This window comes from Tachypleus tridentatus, chromosome 10 (genome assembly GCF_004210375.1).
Source record: "Tachypleus tridentatus isolate NWPU-2018 chromosome 10, ASM421037v1, whole genome shotgun sequence".
In the NCBI taxonomy this organism is placed as follows: domain Eukaryota; kingdom Metazoa; phylum Arthropoda; class Merostomata; order Xiphosura; family Limulidae; genus Tachypleus; species Tachypleus tridentatus.
In genome coordinates, this window is record NC_134834.1 from 71838254 (window position 1) to 71864037 (window position 25784).

The window sequence follows — 25784 nt, forward strand, 5'->3', positions numbered from 1 at the left end:
TTGTGGGTATTAATTAGGCACAACGGCAGTCGACAACCATATGTGGTAGGGCATGTTTAAAAAATGTTGGTGTGTTACTGATTTACGTCAAAAGACGTGGCCTACGAGCAGTAGATGTTCCAAGAAAAAAATATTCTTGTCTGTGTAAAAGGGGCCATCTCTTATTTACCTGTTTCTCAATAGCACCCTTTAGAAAGAGAAAGAAAGAAAAACACCAACATACAGATTTAGATTACAAGCAGAACACTCACTTCTCAATTTTTAGTATTGGCTGGACACAATACGTAAGATTAATATAACATGAACCAATAGAGGATTGCCATCAGCCAGTTTCATTAGACTAATACCCGAACATACTAACATGATTTAATAGTAGTGATCAATCTTATAAATGCGTTCTGATGTCGCATCGAGGCTTATTGTGCAATCTTTCAATTACCTCCTCTTTCGTTTAGGAAGCGTCTTCTAACTCGTGAGACGCCCCCTTTACGAAGCATCTCTGATGCCCTTTACTCAAGCGGAATGTTGAAGATATAATTGTTATTTTCCACTCTAAGAATTCCTCAGCTGAGAACGACAGATTCGCTTCGTCTTGTTTTATACTTCAGCGTCTACGTTAAACAAAAAAAAAAAAAAAGACCCAGGCCTACTGTTTGGGCTGTAATTTTTCTCTTACGAGCTTAGACTATCAAAATTACTGTTTCTATTGAACTTTTTGTGTCAACGTTAGCATCAAGTTTTTCTTCTTCTATTCCAAGTTGAATTCCAACTGTCAAAACGTATGTGCTCACATAACGATGTCGTGTAGCTGTAAGAATTTCATGCTCAGTGTCGTTTTCTCAAAACTCATCGGAACTGAAGTATTATTGATATCTGTAGTCTTTAGTGATTTGGAAACTCAAAATTATCACGCTGTTAACCTGAAACCGGAGACGCTAATTCACATATATAATTTCAAACGTAGGGAGAAAAGCAAGAAAAAAAATCGGGGTTTCGATACCCGTGATGAGCACAGATAGCCGTCTATGTTGCTTTGTTCTTAATAACAAACAATAAATGTTAAGCAATTACAAATTACTAGACCCAAAATTTGTAATAAAAGTCACATTAACTTCGAATGTTTTTCTTTCCATTTATTTGTCTATTTCAGATACAAATCTGAAAAGTAATTTAAAACAACTGCTGCCATGACAACGGCTCACGCTGCTTGTGTGTTTGTTTGTTTCTCAATTTCGCACAAAGCTACACGAATTTATCTGTGCTCATCGTCAATAATTTAGCAGTGTGAGACAGCTCTTCCACCAACGAATTATTGAATTAACCGTAACATATAACGCCCACACGGCTGAAAGGGCGAGCATATTTGATGCGACAGGAATTCGAGCCCGTGACCCGCAGATAGCGAGTCAAACGCCCTAACCACTTGGCCATGCCGGGTCCTCGCTAACTTTTGTTTTAAGCAACAGTTGTCTATACAAATATGTTTAGTACTGTCTGTTATCTGTTGTACATCTATGTAAATACTTCGCAGGGTATGGATGAATATCTTCACCAAAACGATATAAAGGTTCATTAGGTCCGTGCGTGGATACATATAAATTTTCAGTTTTGCATTTTAGTAATAACAGCAAAGTACTAAATGTTTTTGACTGCGTAAACAATATTTACATCAGTTGCTCCGCAACGTGACGTTTCAAACACACAAATACATAAATTATTCTTCGTCATAAATTATATTTGATAAAGTAATTCAAAAGATGTACATTTTTAAAGCGTTGCTGATGAAAGACGTGTTCTTTAAATGAGACCTTTCTTATTTTATATGAAATAATTTAACAAAAATTGACGATTTTAGTGTAACGACATTATTTTCATTTTTACCAGTAATACCAGTGAGAGCAGAGCACGTTTCAAAGTTCTTTTTATCTATACAATACCTCAACATAAAACTAATACGCTTATTTTCCATTAGAAATTAAGCTACTTGAAAGATACTTTCAATATTCTGTTGTTCACTGGAGAAATCAGCTTCGCTTTCATGCGGAAATCAAATTGGATTTACTTAAATCTTTCTAAGAATACTCATGTCAAAGTCTGATTCTTGTATGTATAGACTTATGTTGTTTTTAAACGATCCATATCTTTTGTACTCATAAATCACGTGGTTTTTACTTGGTATGTGATTTTAGGAAATCATATTATGATGACTCCCTATCCATTAGTGAATGTTGTCATAATCTCCTGGAAATCGGAAAGTGGATGACCATAAGTAAAATGCCAAACTGAAGAATTTCTGCTAAAACAATTCCATGAATTCCATCACTCAAGTGATGTCTGTCCAGACTCTATGTCGGCTTTCTTTGGTCTTAATGGAAGAGATCACTAAGTAAGCTGGACAATGGTCATCACGGAACGTGCACACGACCGAGTGGCGACAAGGTGGCCGCAAGATTCCACAGACAAATAACGCAAGGCTTTCGGCTTATCCTTTCTTTACCTTATTCTGCATGTAAGTCTTGAGTGTAGTGAAAAGGGTGAGATTTTATCCAACTCTCCCAACCGAGTCATTCATCCGAGCTTGAAACATAAGATGATTTATTAGTCTGTACAGAACGTGTATAAGTAACTCGACATTGTCTTGATAATAAAGTCAAATGAATGCTCAACCAGTTAAAGCACAAAAGATATATATATTGAGCATTACACCTTCTCTGCACTTCTTCATTAGCTTTAAATGGAATAATCTTTATTGCAAATGTTCATTAGCGTTAGATTTTTAAATACAGATATGAAATAACCTTCTCTGCAGTTGTTCTAATGTAACTATGCCTAAAGTCTTGATTGTTTGTTATTAAACACGATACTAAGCATTGGAGTGTTTGTGCTGTGCTCACAAAGAGTATTGAAACTTGAGTTTTTGCATTATAAGCCTTCAAGTTTATCGCTGACCCACTAGGAGGGGGCATGTCGGAAAAAGATATCAACATTGAAAATAACGTAGCTCTGTAATTAATATTGTTTATAGAAGACAAATCCATATAAACTACATTAATTATTGTGTTTTTATACGAAGTAATATTTTCTAACCTAGTGCATCATACAGAGTTTCTATCCTCTAACTCGTGTCGAGGATGTTCCTAGTAAAACTATCGCAGTTCTTTAAAAAAATGCTCTATCACTCCTTACGCAATGGAATGTATAGGTAAAGGAGATTTTATTCATGTACAAACATATATATAATATTCCACATAATTTCATGTTTCAAAAACTATACATCGTTACTTATAAAAATCAAATTCTTTCATGTTAGCCTGCAATGGATTGATTAATTGTAGAGGAAACTCTTGAAAGGCCTAATTAGCTTTGCGTTAGTTCACTAGACTAGATTCATATAAAGATATTAAACACATGTAGCTTGCTCGACCCATCGACCGGGAAATAATGTTTGATCAACTCATTCTGCTACATTTGGTATGCAGCTGGACTTGGCGACAAACACCAGTATTTGATTTAGAATGGTCAGACAGAGTGGTATTGGAAATAAATATCAAAGTTTTATCATTCGATTTATCAAAGAATAGCAATACAAGAGTCACAGAGAAAGAAAGGTTAAAAGTGATCTTGGTCAATTAAGGATCAAAATTCAGTTAATTCGTTAAATAGAGTCGAAAATAAAGCTAAGGTCAGGCATACCTGATCCTATCAACACATAATAGTCATGATTAGCTTATGATGATTAAAACATAGTCTAAAGTCATATAGCCTCACCTAACAACAGATCCCAGTGACGAATGAATTCATTCTATAGTCTTAAAGAAAGGACATGCTAAAGATACTGAACTTGACAGCTATAGCAACAAACAATAATATTTGATGAACTCGCTAACCACAGAGCTAAACGGTAGTTTTGTGAAACCTGACACATAATAACAGATTCGAATATTTATCAACTCATTCTATATATAGTCAAACGACAAAAGAGAATAATATACTTTAACGGAGTAACATAAACCAGTATATTAAATCGTCTCGTCCTGAATTTTTAGAGAATGGAATTTTATGTAATTTAACATAGTGAGAAAAACCCAGTATTAGATAAATTCGTCCTGAACTGTTAGAGGAAGGAAATTCGTGTAATTTGATATTTGACAAACTCTACGATTAGATCAATTCATTCTGAATTTCTAAAGAAAATAAATGCATGTAATTTGATATCGTGACAAACACCAGAATTTAATCAATTTGTCCCGAATTTCTTGAGAAATAAAATAATAAAGATATGCACTTTTTTATATATTTTGTGTTTAAAGTTAATATAAATTGCCTTTTTTATAGATGCCGTTCCCTTTATTCAAACTTAACTGGTTTTAATTCTACAATACTTTTATTAAAAATCGCTACTCCTTCCTATTTAAAATTTTGTTGTTGTTGTTAAAGCACAAATCTACACAGTGAGCTCTCTGTGCCGTGTCCCCCACAGGTTTGGAAAACCGATTTTTAGTGTCAAAATCCTGACACGCTAAGTCGTAATGACGAAGATTGTTTTTTTGTTGTTGTTTTTTTAATTTCGCGCAAAACCGCACGAGGACTACCTGCGCTAGCCGTCCCTAACTTAGCAGTGTAAGACTAGAGGGAAGGCAACTAGTCATCACCACCCATCGCCAACTCTTGGGCTACTCTTTTACCAACGAATAGTGGGATTGATCGTAATATTATAACGCATCCATGACTGAAAGGGCGAGCACGTTTGGTGTGACGGGAATTAATGATGGGGGGGATGTTCTTAAACATAAAACTTTATTTTAACTATAATGTATCTATTATTGTTTTAGCATGGTCTTATTTTTAGCCAGTTATGGATTTATTTATCCAGCTGGTTTGAAAGGCGATAAATATTTTAACTGAATTTATTTTACTTCACAATCATGTAAATTACAACGATTTTTAACGTGTAAAAAGAAAGAAGGGAATTGTTGAATAAATAGTGCTGCCGTCTTTTCGACAATATTGTTACTAATTTTAACAACTTCACACTGCGTTGAAGCAAAAAATAATAATTCGTAATTTCAGAACCGTATTTGAATACCTTCACTACATCATAAGATGTTGATCCAAGTTGAATTTCGTAGTTAAGATAAATTTGTACAAGGCGAGGTCTATGTAGTATGCATTCTTCAGTTTAATATAAACATTGTTTTCTCAGGATAAAAAAAAAATTACCGCTTTATGACTAATTATCTCTTTAAATTTAAAACGGCCAGGTATGGCCAGGTGGGTTAAGGCGTGCGACGCGTAATCTGAGGGTCGATGGTTCGCATCTCCGTCACACCAAACATGCTCGCCTTTTCAGCCGTGGGGCGTTATAATGTGACGATTAATCCCAATATTCGTTGGTAAAAGAGTAACCCAAGAGTTGGCCGTGGGTGGTGATGACTAGCTACCTTCCCTCTAGTCTTACACTGCTAAATTAGGGACGGCTAGCGCAGATAGCCCTCGAGTAGCTTTGCGCGAAATTCAAAAAACAAACAAATTCAAAACAGATTTTAAATTATTCTAGTATATGTAATGTTACCGTGTTTAGACCTGTTTAAAATTATATGGGTAGTGACACTACGACTTTTATAAATATATGACTAGTGACACTACAACTTTCAGAACAGCTGTAGTAACACTTCAGATTTGGTGCCTTTATTTTCTATCTTGTATGTAATCAATGTTGTGATTTTAGATTAAAAGTGTTTGAAAACTGTAGATGAAGATTTATAGAGTTGATAAAGGTTCTCATTTTAAAACTGTATGCTCAGACTTCCAGTAGATTTAACAAGCAAAGTATAAAACTGTAAATGGCAGTGTAGAGGTGGTTACTAGGTGGTTCCATGTAACCATGGAAGCTATGGGTGTAGGCTTAGAGTGGATGCAAGTTTTATCCATTAAATACCAAATCCAGATTTATAAGTGTAGTCTATAGAGACGTGTTGGTGTAGGGGTACACAAGGGTTAAAGATATTGCCTAGGAAGCTGTGAGTGTAAGTTTAGAGTGAGTTGTGGCCTACTAAACTCTCAGTGTATGTCGAGAGTGGATGCCGTTGCTGATTATAAAACGGTAGGTTAGGTTTTATAGTACGTACAGATGCAACCTAGGGTTGAAATTATAATGAAATTTAGATCTTTGGTTAAAATTAGTTTGTTAATATTAACAAAACATTAATGTTAGTTAAAAATACATCATTAGTCATTTTAAAGAAATGTTTCCTAGAGAGCATTAGAATACTAAAACAAATAACAAACCTAAACCTAAAACATTAATAATAAGCAGATATCAAAATGACAGGTAGCAACCAATAGTTTTAAATATAAGTATAGCAATTCTCATATAATTCTAATTATATTTATAGCGCCACCTATATATGCAAATATATACAACTTATAGAGAGGAGTGAATGAAAATGACTTTACGTTTTCCATTGCTTATTGAAACTTACTGAACAACTTTATATTCTCTCCATTCACATTTGTACTTACTCTCTTATGTTAGAAATATTTATAAGTACTTGCAGAAAATTATTTCCGTTTGTGTATTATTATTATAACACGTGATTTGTGTGGAAGCAATAGGTGAAAATGACAAATCGATATTTATTTACCTGACACTTCACACGTCTCATCACAATATATATAAGTACATTTAGCTTCATCACAATATAAGTACATTTAGTTTCATCACAATATATACTCTTCAAAAAAAGAAACGCAAAAGGGATATTTTCGTTATTTTAAAGAGAAATATATGTAATAACATTACAAGCTCAGAGTATGTGATGTTACACGTGTTAAAGCACTGATTGTCAGACCAAAATGACAATAAAAGTTGTGCACTTTGAAAACGGAGGAAAACATCAGTTTTTTCGCCAAAACGCATTCGTGTCCAATAAATTTGTTTGAGAGATCTGCAAGTGCAACATGTGCAAAATCCCTATAAAAGTGACGGGTTCTCGGTTTCCATAGCTCAGTGTTAAGCCACCGACACGCAATACAATTATGCCAAGACTGACTGAAGCACAACGCAACAATGCCATTGGTCGCTTGGAAGCAGGCGGATCTCGATCAGATGTTGCCAGAGCTGTGAATGTCCACCCAAGCACCATCACAAGGCTATGGAATCGTCACCAACAACATGGATCAACTCGTGACCGTCCACGATCTGGCAGACCTCGTGTAACCATGCCCGCACAAGATCGCAACATCCGGTTACGTCACCTTCGGGATAGGACCACCACTGCGACGTCTACTGCCTCAACCATACCAGGGCTGCGTAGGATTTCCGATCAGACCGTACGCAACCGTCGACGAGATTTTTAGGCCCCATGTGCAACCCATCATGGTGAAAGTCAACGACGTTTTTCAGCATGACAACGCCCGTCCTCACACAGTTCGACTCACCACTGTCTTTTTGAGACACCAAACATCAGCGTTCTTCCCTGGCCCTCCAGATTACAAGATTTAAACCCTATCGAACATCTTTGGGACGAGTTGGACCGACGTCTGCGACGGCGACAATCTCAACCGCAGACTCTACCTCAGCTTGCAGCAGCTTTGCAGGCTGAGTGGACAGCTATTCCACAGGATGTGATTCGTCATCTCATCGTTTCCGATGCCAAGCAGTTATTGATGCTCATGGGGGCATACTCGTAATGACGTTGAGTGACGTTAAACTTCAACTCGTGAGCGTGGACTTCGCCTTTGCAGACTTTGGATGTTCAGCAGTGAATGTGCAAAGTTTCACACATGTCATACAGAACTACCCGGAATAAACTTGTTAACAATATGTCTCAAATTTTGTCTTTTGCGTTTCTTTTTTTGAAGAGTATATATAAGTACATTTAGTTTCATCACAACACAAGTACTAACGTAGAATAACAATTACATAGAAACGTCAAAGGCGAAATGAAATATTTTATATTCTGGTTATTTGTGTTTAAATACGTAATTACTACAAAACTAATGATATGGATGAGTGTTTACGCTTGATACAGTTATGTCGAAACTAGCCTTATCATAAGTTGTTAACGCTTAATAAAGCTGTGTCGATGATGACCGTATGGACGGTCGTTGCTGCTTAATTAAGAATTTTAGAAAATGACCACATGGAAAATATTTGTTACTTAAGAAATTTTCTTTGAAGTGGCTATGTGGATAATGTTTGTTTCTTATGTTTAAGCGCAAAGCTACACAAGGGCCATATACATTGTGCATTCTATGGGTCTAAATCCTTGACTTTTAGAGTGATAAGCCTTCAGGCTTACCTCTGAGCCATTAATAGCTGTTGTTACTTAAGAAAAACTAGAAACATCATATAGTGTGATGAATGTTGTTACGTTCGTCTAGTAACATCACCAAGTGTGGTGATTATTATTGAGGATATACATCGCAAAGCCTTGTAAAGATTAAACATAAAATATTGTGTACTCTCTATTACACATTATATTTGCTTCTAACTCGCATATCCTGAACGATGGCTTTGAAGTCTGCACGAACGTGATTAACAACATAAAACTTTCGTGTTGAAGATGTTCTGAGTAAATCTGAGAGGCGGCCATTCGTGGGTTACATTAGCTAACGTATAGCGGAAATTATTAGCAACGAAAAGTAACCAATAAATCGTTCAGAAATTTAGGATCTTCCAAATATATATTTTGGTTGTTAATATCGTAGAATGTTTCATCTCTCCAAATTTTTATTTTATACCAATTTGTTTTTTATTTTATTATTATGGTATGTGTATTCATACATGAAATAAATAACAGTGTTGGGCAAAAGGTTTACTGCAAGTTGAAAAGCTGCTAAAGCCAATTAGTTCTGCGTAGTTTCAAAAAAAAAAAAACGCTAAATAAACGGGTGGATTGAATTCACTCAGAATAAAACGCTCTATGAATAATTATGTTTAATGTAGCTACAAAATGAAACGTTTGATAGACGGATATATTGTGACTGAAGGTACTCAAGCAAAACGCTACGTAAATGAATCTCTTTAATATAGATTCAAATCGAAACGCTTGATCACTGAGCATTTGAGTGGTTTTCTTATAGCAAACCCACCGCGGGCTATCTGCTGTGTCCACCGTGGGGAATCGAACCCTTAATATTAGCGTTGTAAATCCGTAGACTTATCGGTGTGCCAGCGGGAAACGAGGAATAAGCAGATTCAAGGTATTTACAAAGCGAAATGCAAAGTATTTTACGATGTTGGAAAAATAAAACTACCACTGTCTATTTATTAGTAAGAAAATGAACAACCGTAAACTGTTTCATGTTTATACTTTGCTTTAAATGTTTTGTTCTTTCTTTAATTTACAAGTAGCACAGCGGAATATCTGCGGACTTACAACGCTAGAAACCTGGTTTCAATACCCTTGGTGGGCAAAGATAGCCCATTGTATAACTCTGTGCTTAAATAAAAACAAACCTGCTTTGAAGAGTTTAACTTTATAGTTTTAAACTATCTCGAGTCTATACTCTGTTTTAATATATTCTAAATTTATTGTTTTAAAATATTAAGTCAAACATTGTTTAAACTGTCTTAAACCTAAACATTGTTTTGAACTGTTTTAAGTCTATATATTGTTTTAAATTTTTATTTTTATTGTTCGCTCTGTTTCAGGTTTTTCATTGTTATAAATGATTATCGCTATATTCATGCTCTTTGTACTGTTTTAAACTATTTCTGATATCTTACTTTCGACTGCCTTAGCCTAATGCATTGTTTTATGGAGCCTTAACTCTATATGTTCAATGTGTTTTAAATTTGTATATTGTTTGAAATAATCTCCAATTTATTTTTTCCACCTGCCTTACACTATTACTTTCTATCAGTGGCCTTAGCTTCATGTTTTGTTTTTATATGGTCTTACAATCTTATTTTGTACTATCTTAGGTGTATAATTCATTTCAAATGGTTTTACTTATAAAAGTTCTTTTAAGCTGGCCCTTACTGTTTTAAAATATGTTTGTGCACTGCTTTGAATTAGCTTAGCTTTATTCTTTTAAACTAGATTAGGTTTTTCTTTTAAATTTGTGTTGAAAAAACTTATTTTTTCTTTGTTTTAAATGGTCGACTCATAATCCGAGGGTCTCGGATTCGAATCCCCGTCACACCAAACATGCTCGCTCTTTCAGCCATGGGGACGTTATACAGTTGCGGTCAATCCCATTATTCGTTGGTAGAAGAGTAGCCCAAGTGTTGGCGGTGGGTGGTGGTGACTAGCTACCTTCCCTCTAGTTTTACACTGCTAAACTATGGACGGCTAGACGCAGATAACCCTCGTGAAGCTTTGCGCGAAATTCAAAATAAACCAAACCTTATCGATTCGAATCGTCTTAGCTTAATGCATTGTTGACACAATATTAAACTTGGGTTATTTCTCTTCTAAGATATCTAGTTGTTAGCAGAGCGAGAATTAATAGCCCCAATTTAGGCAAGGTAAAAAACTGCTAATATAAAAATTTCTACATCTCTCGAGTCTGTTGTTTGCCCTATCACGTTTTGAGTCAGTACTTATTTGAATGTTATTATTTGATTGTGTTTACTATTTATGGGAATTTTAAGTGATTTTACCTGCGTACATTAGTAACTTAATTTAGGCGTATAAATAATATAATGGAATTACATATAATTTAACATTCGGTTCTACAGAGTGAATGAACTGTTTAATTAATAACTGTATTTTTATATTACTTTTCACCATAGTTAAATTTGATACAACAAACGGAACTTCCGTTAATGCCAATTATATATTTTAATTTGTCAACCTGTATATTATTAAACCTACATTTGTGTTAGTGTATATTCTGCTTGTCGAGGTTAACATATTTACGTTTTTTTTCTTCACTCTTTCCACTTCACTCAAGTTCTCAGCTGGGTTTTGTTTTTCTTTACTTCTTTCGAGGAACATATCATGAACGTACGTTTTCTTAGCACTTCACGACGACATACCAGGAGGTCTGCTCTTGTTCCCGGACTTCTATATACACGGTAATTTGGTTTGTAAACAAAATCTGACCTCCAGACCCTCTCAGCAATCTAGCCTCAGCCAGTTCATGCCCGCTAATGGGTCGCTCCCCCGACCTGTCTACTACAAGAGTTTGTATGCTTGAGTTTTATGATAAAACGAGTTAAGGTTCTTCAGGGACCAGGAAGCAGTCTACTGTTTACATTTATTATCATAACATAAAAGTATAACGTTTTGTTCTATCAAAGTTTTAAATCATCAGAAGAAGGGCGTCCTGATCCTAAACGTTGTCAATATAAAAAATATACAAAAATGAATATTAAGCCTAATCTATCAATTTCATATACCTCTTGTCACTTACATCCGTTTCGGAGAATTCTGCTTTCTTTTAGTAACGCTGGACAAAGGTAAATCAAACAAACAAGATTAGGCTATATGTGGTGGACAGTACGTTACATATGTGGTGATTTGAGTTGCCTTTTACTCACCACTTCAATGAATAATAGGCAACTCTAAACACCATATATATTAAAACATCTATTTATCAATTTTAATTATCTTTTTGTATATATTTTACCATAGCAGTCGGTGCCTATGACATGAGTTTCCTGTGTGAAGACGAACGCTACCACCGACAAAGCCTGACGCTGCTTTGCTCGAATGTATAATTTACCTCTGCACTGTTTTCACACTAAGGTTGTACTTCAAACAGTGAGATTTTTGAAATATGACTTTCAAAGAAGCAAAACGAGAGAAAATGATAAAACCTTATGTTGCTAGCCTAGACAGTCTTTGTCCCAGTGAAGAAACTATTGTTGCAAAAATAGATATAAGGTTAGACAGAGTAATGTAAAATATGAGAAACAAGCTTTAGCCGTTAATGCAGCCAAAGGAAAGGCTGCCACTCTGGATAGGTGAAAGAAATAAACAAATATAGCAAAATTATCACTAAAAGCCAGGAAATGTTGAGAGATAGTTCTTAGAAAAGTTATGGGAAGGATAGGCCTAGAGCTCATTCACATTCAAGACTTAATATATATAAAAATAAGCTCTTACACAACTATAAAAAAAATTGAATAAAAACTCCCATCCATTCCTACTTCGTGTTAGTCTTAAACTAAATTTTGTCAGTAACTTAGCCCATTCCTACCTCGTTTCTTACTTTATTTATGCTTGCATTCTCACTTTCTAATCCATCTTTCAACTGTTGAATAACACACACTATTCTGTATAATTTTTACCGTGTAAACATCACTGTATCGTTCTCTCTCACTGCTACATTACAAACGAGGCACATTTTCCCACAATGTAGCTAATTTTGTGAAACATATTACACAATATCAAATATTGAAAGTCTGGAAAATATCTGGAAGTCTTATTAGGCTTAACATCAACTTAGCTTGTTGATTTTGTCGTCGGCTTGTGTCTTCACTGTATTATATAAAGTGCAAAGACTTCAGAGGCACAGGGACGCCTGGGATAAAATAATTAGGTTTCTCTTCATAAGATTACGATACTTAGATAGCTTATTATGCAAGACTTTAATGGTAAAGGTCTTGTACTGTTAAAGCGCACGGAATAAGCAAGATATATAGGTATTACTTTGTATAGGCTGCTAATGATCAAACCCATACACTATTATTTCGTCTAAATAAGTACGATGCACAGATATCCCTTTGTGAAAGCCCTAACGGTCAAAAGCATATAGCATTTATTATATTCCATGACATGAAGGTTATTGTGTTTACAACATGCTCATCTGTCTTCATCTATCACAACATGCTCAGAAAGTAGTATGAAACGCCTTTTGCCTCTAGCCTTCCTGACTCATGTTCCTACGGGTAAACCTTTCAGCAATCTAGTCGGCATGACTATTTCAGCAGCGTTGTATTTTTCGAACAACATGCTCGAGTTTACAAAACTAGTTGACGTTAGACATCTTTTAAAAATAGATTAGACCCCCTTTTAACTAAATTCATATGTGTTGAATAATGCAAAAAATCATATAATGATTACTAAATTTATCGTTATTTATTAATAAAAATTAGTCAATAAAATAATTGACACACAAACACCTACGTCTTTAAAAACACACAATAAACTTCTACAGATATATTTTTCTTCTAGTTACGAACAACAATAACAACTTGAATTTTAGTTTTAAACTTAGACTATGGTTGTGCTGTGTATTAATTACTATTGTACTAAGGTGACTGATAACAAGTACTTTATGATTGTTAATCATTTCTTTCCATTAAAGTTCTCATCTTAACCCAGATTCTGGTACCACATATTTTCTTTTATGTGAAATAAATTGAACGAAACCAATCAACATATCTCAGAAGAATATTTTCCAAAGCTGTCTTCATACTGTAGTTTTAAAAATTAAAAATCTATCATTTGATAAACCATGCCTTTCAATGACTCAGCAGTGAGGTTTTGGGCTAACAATGCTAAAAATTGGGTCTCCATACCAGTGGTGACCTCAGCACAAATAGTCCATTATGTAGCTTTACGCTTAACAAAAAAAAAACAAGAAGAAAACATGCCTTTGATTCTTATTATACTATTGGTTTAAAAATAATGATGTAATGACATTCATACGTTAATATTTCTAGTGCGGGTTTGAACAACATCCGTGTCAGTACTTTTAAAACTGATTTAATCAATGTAGATACTAATCTTTTAAACACTGATTTAGACATTGCTTGTTAACATTGCTTATTTTATCTTGTCATTACCGATTTAAACCTTTTACTATTGGTTAAAACAGTGACATATTAATATTTTTACTACTTGTTTGAAAAATTTCCATGTTAATAATTTTACTGGTGATTTAAACGTTGCTCGTGTTAATCTAGTCACTACCTTAGGCGTCCACAAAAATATTTTCAAAGGCAGAAAAGCAGCTTTTGTAATGTATATGTTTTCTTATAGGAAAGCCACATCGGGCCATCTGCTGAGTCCACCGAGAGGAATCGAACCCCCTGATTTTAGCGTTCTAAATCCGTTTACAGTGTAAGTCAACATAATAAAATAATATATATTATGTGTCCGTGATGACGAGAAACTCACTGACGATGACTAAAGAAGGTCGAAACGTTGTTCACTCCTCTGCATAGAGTTTTCTCTATCCATACCGGCCGTTTTTACACATATATACACACATTATGTTTGTTTAAACACAAACAGAAATTTATAGTTTCAATAAAAATATAATAATAATATTTAGTTTAATTACGATGTTAAGTTTACATTATAATATGTGCAATATTTTGTGGAATGAAAGCAGAGGCAAATGACCCTTCTTGCACCTTTCTGTAATCGGACATGACCACTACTGATTTAAACAATGTGCATATTATTCTTTTCACCAGTAATTTAAACATTGTCCGTGTTAGTTTTGTCACCACTGATTTAAACAATGTCTGTATTAGCCTTGTCACTAACGATTTTAACAATGTCAATGTTAATCCTTTTACTATAGATTAAAACAATGCCCATACCAATTCTACTTTTACCAATTTAATCAATGCCCATATTAATTCTTTAGCTACTGAAATGGGTATTTGCTTGCTGATCGCCACATTGGTATCTAGTTAACTATTAGGTTCTATAAGATTACTTATCATATAGATATTCGGTCCCGTTATTAAAGACAACTGAACAATCGATATATAAGCTCCCAATCAACCTTCTCTTCACTTCGTTTATCTTGTTTTTATGATGCTAACTTAAACAAAACTAAATATGATGATCCAGAAGCTCATTTCCTTAATGAATTCTTCTTTGACAGAAGTTTGGATGCAACGAGATTGACACTTTGAGAACATAAAATATCTCTACTCTTGGGAACAAAAAGAGAAAAACCACTTTGAAATATAAAGAACTTTTTCCGCTTTTTCAAAATTGTTCCCATTCACTATCTCAAAGTCTTTCTATTCGTTGGTGATGAAGTAAGACACAGATGAGAAAAGCTTACAGAAGATGTTGGCTATCCATACATCTCGAGTCCTTTTGTCTGCATTGATCTGAAGCAGCTCTCTCTGTGTTCATCTGTTCACTGTGCTTGACGGATGGCTCGGAACCGAATACACAGTGTTAGTGTCTTAAAGATGTTTTCACCCCATTGCCTAAGACTTTGTATTTTGAGTATTTTCCGGTAGACCAAACACACTAAAATACGGACATTTACTCAGATGATAAACTTCACACTTATCTTACAGAAGTGCTTCTAAGCTTAGCAAGCAGAGACAGGAAAAATAAAATAAAAACATAAAATGGTCAAAACAACAAGCAACTTAACTGGCCAACATTAATATTGTCTTGTTACACAGGCCTTCACAGGCAAAAATTCTATTTATTTTTAATCTTCGTCAAACATACTGTACTACAATATATTTTTGTAAACATTATTTGAAATTATCCAATTTACTTATAAAATAGTTTGTACACATGTGGTATCCCAACTGAGATCAATCAATCCCTAGATTAGATTAGTTTCTATCAGGATTCCATTTCTCATGAGACAAGCAAATGGAGAACAAGAACTCTCACAAGAACAAATTGGTTGACACACATGTACAATGAATGTGCACAACACAGTTTCGCTAGCTGTAGGGAAGTAAACTAAAATAGTGTTTTGCCACTAACTCATAAATATTTAAAGATACAAGTAAGACAGTGATTAGTATTCCAGTGATTGGACTTGTTTTAATACAATTTTTTTCAATAAATTAATCGATGGCCAGGTGAGTTAAGGCGTTCGACTCGTAATCTAAGGGTCGCGGGTTCGAATCCCCGTCGCACCAAACATGCTTGCCCTTTAAGCCGTGAAGGCGTTATAATGTGACGGTCAATCCCACTATTTGTTGGTAAAAGAGTAGTCCATGAGTTGGTGGTGGGTGGTGATAACTAGTTGCCTTCCCTCTCGTCTTACAATGCTAAATTAGGGACGGCTAGCGCGGATCGCCCTCGTGTAGCTTTGCGCGAAATTCAAAACAAACAAACAGATAACCACTTGTATCTTTTGTATTAAGTAATGCTCTGGTTGTGATAGCGATAAGTTACTAGTTTGGATAGCCTAATTAAAAAAATATATTGATTAAACGTATAAAACTCTATACTGCTTTGTAATTTAAAAGTTTCTGTAGTCAACGTTCCTTATTGTAGAGATTCTGAATTTAAAAAAAACGTTAATACTTATTTATATTACACCAGCTCTTTCCACACTTTAATTACTTGCGCTTCAGTTGTAATAGAGCATGCGTTCAGGAAAACATTTCATATAGGAGAGTAAGCATAAACATTCTTATGTATCAAGTTACCCTTACATTTCTATTGCTTTGTTAAGTCATATAAAGTATTTTATTTCTTTAACCATCATTATAAGTATCAAATTCAATTAAAGATCATGTTATATCCATTATTACAGCATTCAATTACAATCATATTTAACATTTTAGATATAAATTTTGACAAACTAATTCATAAACTTTTTAAAAGCATTGGACAGACATCGTATCCATTAAGATATCACTTACCTTGAATCACAACTATTATTGTGTTATATCCAGTAAGATACCAATTACATTGAACTACAACTATTATTTTGTTATATCTTATATTGAGACACAAATCCTCTTGTTTCCTTAAACATACCATTTGTACTAAGTCACAACTGATTTTGTATTATATCCAGTAAAATATCACTCACACTAAGCCACAACTGATTGTCTGTAATCTTCAGTAAGGTATCTCTCACATAAAGCAACCAAACACAAGTACACTTTACCTTCTTATAAAATATACATAAACACATCTATTTATAAAGTAAAATAAATTTTATGCTTGTTTAAATTCTGTTCAAGAATTGATAAAAATTTTTATTGATTTTATATATCCTTAAAATAGAACTTCTGAATTTCTCTGTGAGAGCCTACGTATTTCGTATTCTAAGGTCTTAAAGTGTTTTGTTTGTGAACGAAATTATGCAGAAATTGTATCCATGGAAACACTCTACATTTGTGTGATTATAGTGTATTTTGGAGCGTGATCAACAGCACATTACTCTAACGATGCGGTAATCGTTGTATACTGACAGAAAAAGTTAATTTGTTTGTAGTGAACACGTGAATTTTGATACATTATATCAACGTACCCGAGAAAAATAAACCATTAACGGTTTTCAAAATTCCTAGAAAATTCTCATATACACAGTAAGAGTATAGCAAATGTTTAAGTGCACATTTCTGTTTTGCTGACTAAATCAACACGAAATCTAAAACTTTCAAATGATTTGCATTGTGATTGTAGTTTCGTTGGATATAGTTAGCGGGTGAAATACTGAAGAGTATTTTTTATTTAGTCAAGTATAAAGCAAAGGCGTTTATAAAATTCCACAATAATAAACAAGCTCAAAACAATAATTTCACGTTACATTCTACACAGCGCATGCGTTTTAGGTGAATATTGTCACTAGGGGTCCGCCGAGAAAAAAATGGCTGCCTTATTCAATCTATTACTCCATGATGCTTATAAGCATGGTCGTCTTCAGGAATGGGCATTTACTGCCCACTAAATTTCACATAAAATTTCACGTAAACTAAATATTTTTAGTAATTTTTACTAAAATATTAAATTTGTGTTTAAACTGTAAAAGATAATTTCCTACAGACATATTTTGTCCTCTCCAAGAAAATATTTCTGTGAGTGCCCATGCTTATAAATAACTGCTATAGTTGAGTTGTAACCTTATTTGAGCAGCTAATGGTCATTATGGAGTGTTTTACAGACTGTGGGACTCCTAGCTTCATTGAAAATGTTTTTGCTTTGGAGAAGTGGAATCTAGCTAAAGAAATAAAGTGTTCATTTTTTATTTTTCTTGTCTTCAATGGCTTTAGTGCGACAGAATAAAAACATTTTAAAGAGTACTTTGGAACAAGCTATCACTAAGCACGGTAGTGCCTAGAATTACCCCTAGAAGATAGCTTTCGTACAGACATTTGGTGTTTCTTTACAAAGTATAGGTACAGGGTGAAATAGGAAGTACCAGTAAATAATAGATGAACATTAGATAACTGTATAATGTAGAATATTCAATGCTTTGTACACTATACAATGAGTGTCTTTAGGGTGACAATCCCTAAATTATGTATGAAATGAAGGAATAAAAAATCAATACACATAATATGAAGTTTTAATAACACATTCATTGAATGTGCAAACTTTCAGTCTGGGGAAGAAAACATCAAAACAAGTAGTAAAAAGTATTTTCTATATGTAAAATGATGTATGGATGGCAATGCCAAAATTAATGTAACTATGAAAACAGAAATAATACAGCTACACATTGTTTTTACTATAAGTTCCTCAATATTTAGTTCCAGAAAAACGAGATTATGACCACTGATGAATAATAATCTATTGTAGGCAATTATGTGGCATAATACCAATATGTGAAGTCAGTATACAGAAACTGACAAAAATAATATGATGTTAACAATATATATTATCATTGAATTATCAAAATAAAAACAACATTCACTAATCAACATACTACAATGAAAGTGTTTATAAAAGAGAGGGGAAATAGGTTTCTTAATACGTTGAGTTTTTGTTTTGTTTTGTGTACTGAGTCCAAAAGAACGTATATTAAGAAACCAAATAAACGCAGGCACAAAACTATGCTCACCCGATAAAATCAACGATGAAATCAACACAATAAAACAACAACAAACTTCTTCAAAAAACCATGGAAAAAATTATACGCACACACCTAGACCAACAACAAACAAACAACAATAAATCTCAAGATACAATAAACTACAAAACCTCATACTGCTGCATACCATATGTTCCCAACATCAGAGTAAAAACAACCAGCATTTGAAAAAAAATTATAATAAAACGCAACATTCCAGTAAACATCAAATTTATTCAAAAACCAGGTACAAAACTAAAGTCCATACTATGTAAAAACTACACAAACAAACACAACACCAAGATAATTTATAAAATACAATGCAACAACTGACACGACTTCTATATTAGAGAAACAAGCAAAAAATGGAAACTAGATTCAAAGGGCAAAAAAAAATACACCTTCACGCGTTTCTGAACACTGCAAATCAAACAAACGCAACATAACCACAGAAAACTCCCAGATACTAAGTATGGAAAGAAATATAAACAAACGCAAAATCAAAGAAGCCCTACTTATACAGTAACTAAAACCAAAATTAAACCAATATAAAGGAACATCTTTATACCTATACTAATAACCTAACATCTAACTGCAGCGCCCCCTACAGTCCCGTGCCTGTTTATACTCTTGTTCCTAAGACAGGTGTACAGCAACGGTCAGTTGCAAACTTTCTTTGTTAACCTGAGGATGACCTAGGAAGGTCGAAATGTTGTTCTCTGCTTTTCAATAAATGTGTTAATACCTATACCAACCGTTCTGAGATACATTTTTATTTCAAGTGGGTTTCTCGTCATCAAGAGGAACATTAAATACTTATCACAACTATTCATGGAAGAATTTGGTTTGGTTGTTGCTATTTGCAGAGCTACACAAAGGACTATGAGCTCTCTGCCTGACGCAGGTATCGAAACAAAGTGTTTATCATTATAACCCCAGAGGCTTACCGCTGAGACATAGAAGAAGATATGTCTTCTGCCAGGCTCGCTTTAAATCATAATCTTCATTCTTTCACACATTTTAAAAGAGTCCTGTCGTAATCAATAAACCTCTAAAACTAATGTACTCACTAACCACTTAAACCAAGTTTCGGGTGAAAAATGATGTCAAATTTATCACCGGCACAGTGAAGATTTGTAACATAAAATGTTCAACATGAATTTGACGATTACATATATATATATATTATCCAGATTGCTACGTCATTATCATTAAAATTTCCGAAGATACCAAGAGAAGATTTTAGCCATCTCAAAGCGACCAAGATCTAACTGCAACCTTATAGACTGCACATTAATAAGGTAACCAGATAAAGTCTAATCCATTTTACTTATCCACTTAGAACTTTGAAAAATGTCGCAAAGCATATAAAATTACGAAGAGAGAAACATTATCTCTAATGAACAACACTTTCATTCCTCACTCACTTATAAGTAAATCTTTTTTTTTAAATTCGTAGCGCCCTTAATAGCGAGTGTATAAATTCAGATGTTAGTAATTTTATATAAAATATAATGGCATAAAAAATGAGAATATTGATAAATAAATAAAAAAAAAAAAAGATTTAATATTTCATACGCGAGGTGACGTGTTAGAAACAGAATTCCTAAGGTTATACGTTTTGAGATTAATTTCTGGTTTGGTTGGAATTTCGCACAAAGCTACTCGAGGGCTATTGCGCTAGCCGTTCCTAATTAACAGAGTAAGACTAGAGGAAAGACAACTAGTCATCACCACCCACCACCAACTCTTGGGCTACTCTTTTACCAACGAATAGTGGGATTGACCGCACAATATAACATCTGCACGGTTGAAAGTGCAAGCATGTTTGGTGTGACGGGGATTCGAGCCTGCGTCCCTCAAATTACCAATCGAGTGCCTTAACCACCTGGCCATGCCAAGTTTATTGAGATTGAGAAATCTATTCTTGTTTTGTTTTTCCTTTTATTTATAGCAACGTTTCTGTTTTACTTCTACCAATAAAAGATCAAGTTCTACAGAATCTTTACTTCTACCAGAAAAAAATATAAGATCAAGTTTTATGGAATATTTTACTTCCACCTAAACATATACAAGATCAAGTTCCATAGAATCTTTTACTTCCACCACAAGAAGTATAAGATTAGGTTCTATATAACTAGTCTATCAGAAAAAATAAAAACCTACATACAAATGATGAGACATTTTCGTTACTTTACCTCCATTTTGGATAAATGTATAATGATATATATTTACATATACAAACAACAACCAAAAATTGATAAAGAAATGAAATAATAGTTCCTGCTTAAGAATTGATACAAAATAAGCTTTTATATAGTTGATTAAAAGCTACAAACCTTTACAGAAAAAATACGTGAATGGTACATAATACAGTTATTATTACACATTTTGGTATGCAGTGTATTTTAATCACCTGAAAATGTAAATTAAAAGTTAATGAAGAAAATAGATTATTGTTTTTTTTTTTTAAATATCTTTAAACAGAATTGCTGAAAATAAAACTAAATTTTATAAATTTAGTATTAACTTGGTTTTGTACCACTAACTTTTTAATACGAAAATCAATTTCAGGGTATTCTTGGTATAAGAAGAATGATTAAACCCATATTATACAAGAACTAGATACTTTTTAATCAAAGACAGGATCAATACGATGCATTACGTATTACATTAACTGAGTTACAGTTTCCATGTGGGTTTTATCGATCTGTAAAACAATTTACTTTTTAATTTACACAGTCAAAATGCCGTTCTGAAGTTACACAAAAATCTTATACTATATACACAGTCATGTGCAGACATACATACATATTTACATATAGGTCTTTGCTAAATTGGTTTCAGTTTCTCAAAAGATTTATGACAATGTTAATTTCAAGTTTGAAAAGGATGAATTATTGGAAAGTACTTAAAACTCAAGAATTAAAATGTTTCGTTCAAAAGAGAATGTAAACAAAAGGTTATTACAAGTACGTTAAATTGTTTCTTCATATTTAATTAAAGTTTAGGCCAATAGTTCTGTCTTCAAAAGAATGTCGACACCATACATTAAGGTGAAACTGCCATTTAGTTATTTTATTTGGTGATGGAGATTAAGTTAAAAGTAACTTGGTTCGTGTTCCCTTAGCATAAATGATTATACGCTGTTTATGTAGCTAGTGAAACTTGACTGACTTTATACGTGTACCTGTGATTCATGATTTTTTTCTGAAATTATGGAAATGTACAAAACTAAATACTTGCAAAGACTTTGAAATTTGAGAAAAACTGAAGACTAAAAAAAGTACAGGAAGTCTGACTGTAGTTTCTCTTTAGAAGATCCAATGGGCTAGTCAATGATCAAAATTACAGAAAATGTTTAAACTGGTGAAAAAAATAAACTCAGAAAATCTTAATATAGCTATAGAACCTAGTAACCATGTAAGTATGTTATCAGGAAACTTTAACATAGTTGTGGAAACAGGTTAACGCTTAAGCACGTCATCAGGAAACCTTAATATGGCTCTGAAAGCTGGATAATCTGTAAAAATATTGTCAGAATACCTTAACATACCTAAGGAAACAGATTAACATCTAAGCATGTTATCAGAAAATCTTAATATAGCTATGATAACATGTAAGAACGTTATTTTTTCCACTGTTCTTAATAATTTTCGGGATTTGTATGTTTATGTTAGGACACCACAGAGAATGAAGGTGACAAAGGTGGATTTATTTTTAAGATTGTAGAAAACCGTATTTTTGTTTCAAAACTAAGAATGAGAAGTGAAAGTCAAGGGTGTATTTGGAGAGATATCTTTTCTTAGCTTTACCGTGCCCATTATGATTGTAATACGTACTAAACGTTCATGTCATAGTAGCATATCCTTTAGGCTTGGCAGCAAAGTCCAGCTCTCTATTGTAATTTTTTTACTAAGTCGATCAGTGTTATTCTGTTTAAAGATATGTTTATGCTTTTATTCTCGCCTCTCTACAACATTGAGTGTCAAATTAATATACACCATATTCCAATAGCTGTATGGTATGATTATTTCTATTATGTTGTGCTTGTTATTGTAATGATGAACAACAAATTTCAACAGTTGTATTAACGTTTATAAAATAAGCAACATATTTCAACAGTTGTATTAACGTTTATAAAATAAGCAACATATTTCAACAGTTGTATTAACGTTTATAAAATAAGCAACATATTTCAACAGTTGTATTAACGTTTATAAAATAAGCAACATATTTCAACAGTTGTATTAACGTTTATAAAATAAGCAACATATTTCAACAGTTGTATTAACGTTTATAAAATAAGCAACATATTTCAACAGTTGTATTAACGTTTATAAAATAAGCAACACATTTCAACAGTTGTATTAACGTTTATAAAATAAGCAACATATTTCAACAGTTGTATTAACGTTTATAAAATAAGCAACATATTTCAACAGTTGTATTAACGTTTATAAAATAAGCAACATATTTCAACAGTTGTATTAACGTTTATAAAATAAGCAACATATTTCAACAGTTGTATTAACGTTTATAAAATAAGCAACATATTTCAACAGTTGTATTAACGTTTATAAAATAAGCAACATATTTCAACAGTTGTATTAACGTTTATAAAATAAGCAACATATTTCAACAGTTGTATTAACGTTTATAAAATAAGCAACATATTTCAACAGTTGTATTAACGTTTATAAAATAAGCAACATATTTCAATGGTTGTATGAACGTTTATAAAATACTGTACCTATTTTAGAGTGATAAACAGCATACCTGAATAGCTAAACAATTATTTATAAAATCTCATAATTAATTTCTTTATGATACACAACATATCTCAACTGCTGAATAATCGTTTCTAAAAGATCCTCCTTGTTGATGGACAGGTGTATCTCAAGTAGATTTCCACCTTTTTTACAACCTTGAATTTTCTTTGTTTTAATGGAACGATTATTATCGTAGAAATGTCTGTTTTCGGTGTGTCTGCGATTCCAGTGAACTGGTGTAACAACGTTTGAGCTCTTTAATCAAAGATTAATTGTCTTCCTAATTTTTAATATACGTTTTTGTATATAAGTTTCAAACAATTTACATGTCTATGCATGCACATCTTGTGAAGTATCATGAAGTATATTGCGTGTGTGTGTTTTTACATTCTATGCATGCACATCTTGTGAAGTATCATGAAGTATACTGCGTGTGTGTGTTTTTCTTTCTTATAGCAAAGTCACATCGGGCTATCTCTGAGCACACCGAGGGGAATCGAACTCCTGATTTTAGCGTTGTAAATCCATGGACATACCGCTGTACTCGCGGAGGGCACTACGAAATATTAATAGCATTTATTAATTTATTAAAATAAATGAGTAATATCTCATCGTTCATTTTAGTTAAGTTTATCACATAAAATAGGGATACTTAAAGGCTTTCAAAACGAAGACTTCTGGTGTGGAAAGTCATCTAAAAAGATATCGATAACGCACACTACCCGAACAGGACTATAACACATCACACATGTGTAGTAACTCTTGTCCTCAACTGACAAGCAGAATCGTACCATTCACGTCGTTTGTTTATATATTCGTAGATAACAGTGAAGTGTGTAGGCGGGTGCTACCCCCTCAAGTTCTTGAATTTAAAAGAAGAAACTGTATAGAGTCATTGATAAAAGATTTACTGTCATAACAAACAAATAACACACCTGTTTTTTTCTGGCTCCTATCAACTGGGATTCTAATGAACATCCAGTTATATTCCCTGAGTTTCTTTTTAGGTCTTAAGTTTATATTGTTCATTACTTTGCATTTACTCAAGACACAATAGGTGTTTTGTTATATTTATCAGTTAAAGCAACAGAAAGTGTAAAAAAAAAGTAGTCATTGAAACCTCGCTCATAAATCTGATGGATTTAAAACTCAAAAAGCAATTTTTGAAACCTTGCTTATAAATCTGTTAGTTTTAAATCTTAAAAGAAAACTTATATCTTAGCCAATTTCATGATTCACAAATAATCGTTTGCTGTATTAACGTAAATATACAGCATAGCTGTGAGGATGGTCATAGTAATAAAACAATACCTTCAAAATACTTTTCAAACCACAAAAATAATTAAAAACTTCCAATGTATAAAATGTGCATACACCTGATCACAGTAAAACCTAGTCATGCCAGTAATTATTTTAAACGGAATCCTTTTACTATACTACATTGTTCTCTGATGGTTTTGAAAATAATTTTGTATAAAAAACAAAACAAAACGTTGTTAAATAACGACGTTTATCGACGTTTAAATCTGTATATAGTTGAGTTTTTTAGAACGAGGTAATCGAATCAAAATATTTCCACTTAATAGGCACTATAATGGTGGCCCATAAACTCAGCCATGCTAGACTTTTCACTAAGAAAGGTGAACGTTGTTGTTTTCACTAGTTACCAACCATTAACAACAACAAAAGCGAAAATTTCAATCATTCGATCATCAAAACATCAGATTAGATATAATGTTATTCGGAGGGGGTATGATAAAAATAGATAACTCTACAGATAAAAATAAATAATTATTGAAGACAAGGAACGAGTTCAGAGTCTTTGAGTCTGTCGACCTGGTCCTTATTCATGTTGTGTACATTTTATCAGAGCCAACGTTTCATTAGAGCCCTTTTATTGTCTCCGAACGTTGAATAATTCGTGATAGCAACGATTATACGGTGATGTATAGTCGGCCCTTCAGGGCACCGTGTATCTTAATACTAACCCTAAATAGTGGTTACCTGGAATGTTGGATATATGGAACAGTTGTTCAGTTTGCAATGTTATTGATAAAGGGCAAATATTTGTGAGGAAAAGAAATCTCTCCTGTAGGAGCAGAGCCTTGACTGAGACGAATGTTGAATCTTTTTTTCATTAATATTTTTAATCAAAAAAGATCTTAACTGACCTTCTAGTGAAGGTGCAGCAGTAGCGCACCATGAGCTTGTTCCGGAAACAGAAAACAGTCCTTGTTATACTTGAGGGGTAAACTTAAGAAAAATAATATCCCGCCACGAGAACAAAACGTTCTCTTACGGAGT

The 25784-nt window shown here is 33.3% G+C and overlaps 1 long non-coding RNA gene across 2 annotated transcripts in view; it reads left to right on the forward strand.

Moving 5' to 3' along the window:
• LOC143229544 (uncharacterized) overlaps positions 1-25579 on the forward strand; it is a 38831-nt gene extending 13252 nt beyond the window's left edge. Inside the window, exons 2-3 of one of the 2 annotated variants that reach the window (XR_013015931.1) lie at positions 13944-14024; positions 23937-25579. This is a non-coding gene — a long non-coding RNA (uncharacterized LOC143229544). Of the gene's footprint in view, positions 1-13943; positions 14025-20662; positions 20896-23936 lie in introns of those variants that run through there. The other variant, XR_013015932.1, reaches the window with a different exon arrangement.
• Positions 25580-25784: the final 205 nt, after the last annotated feature.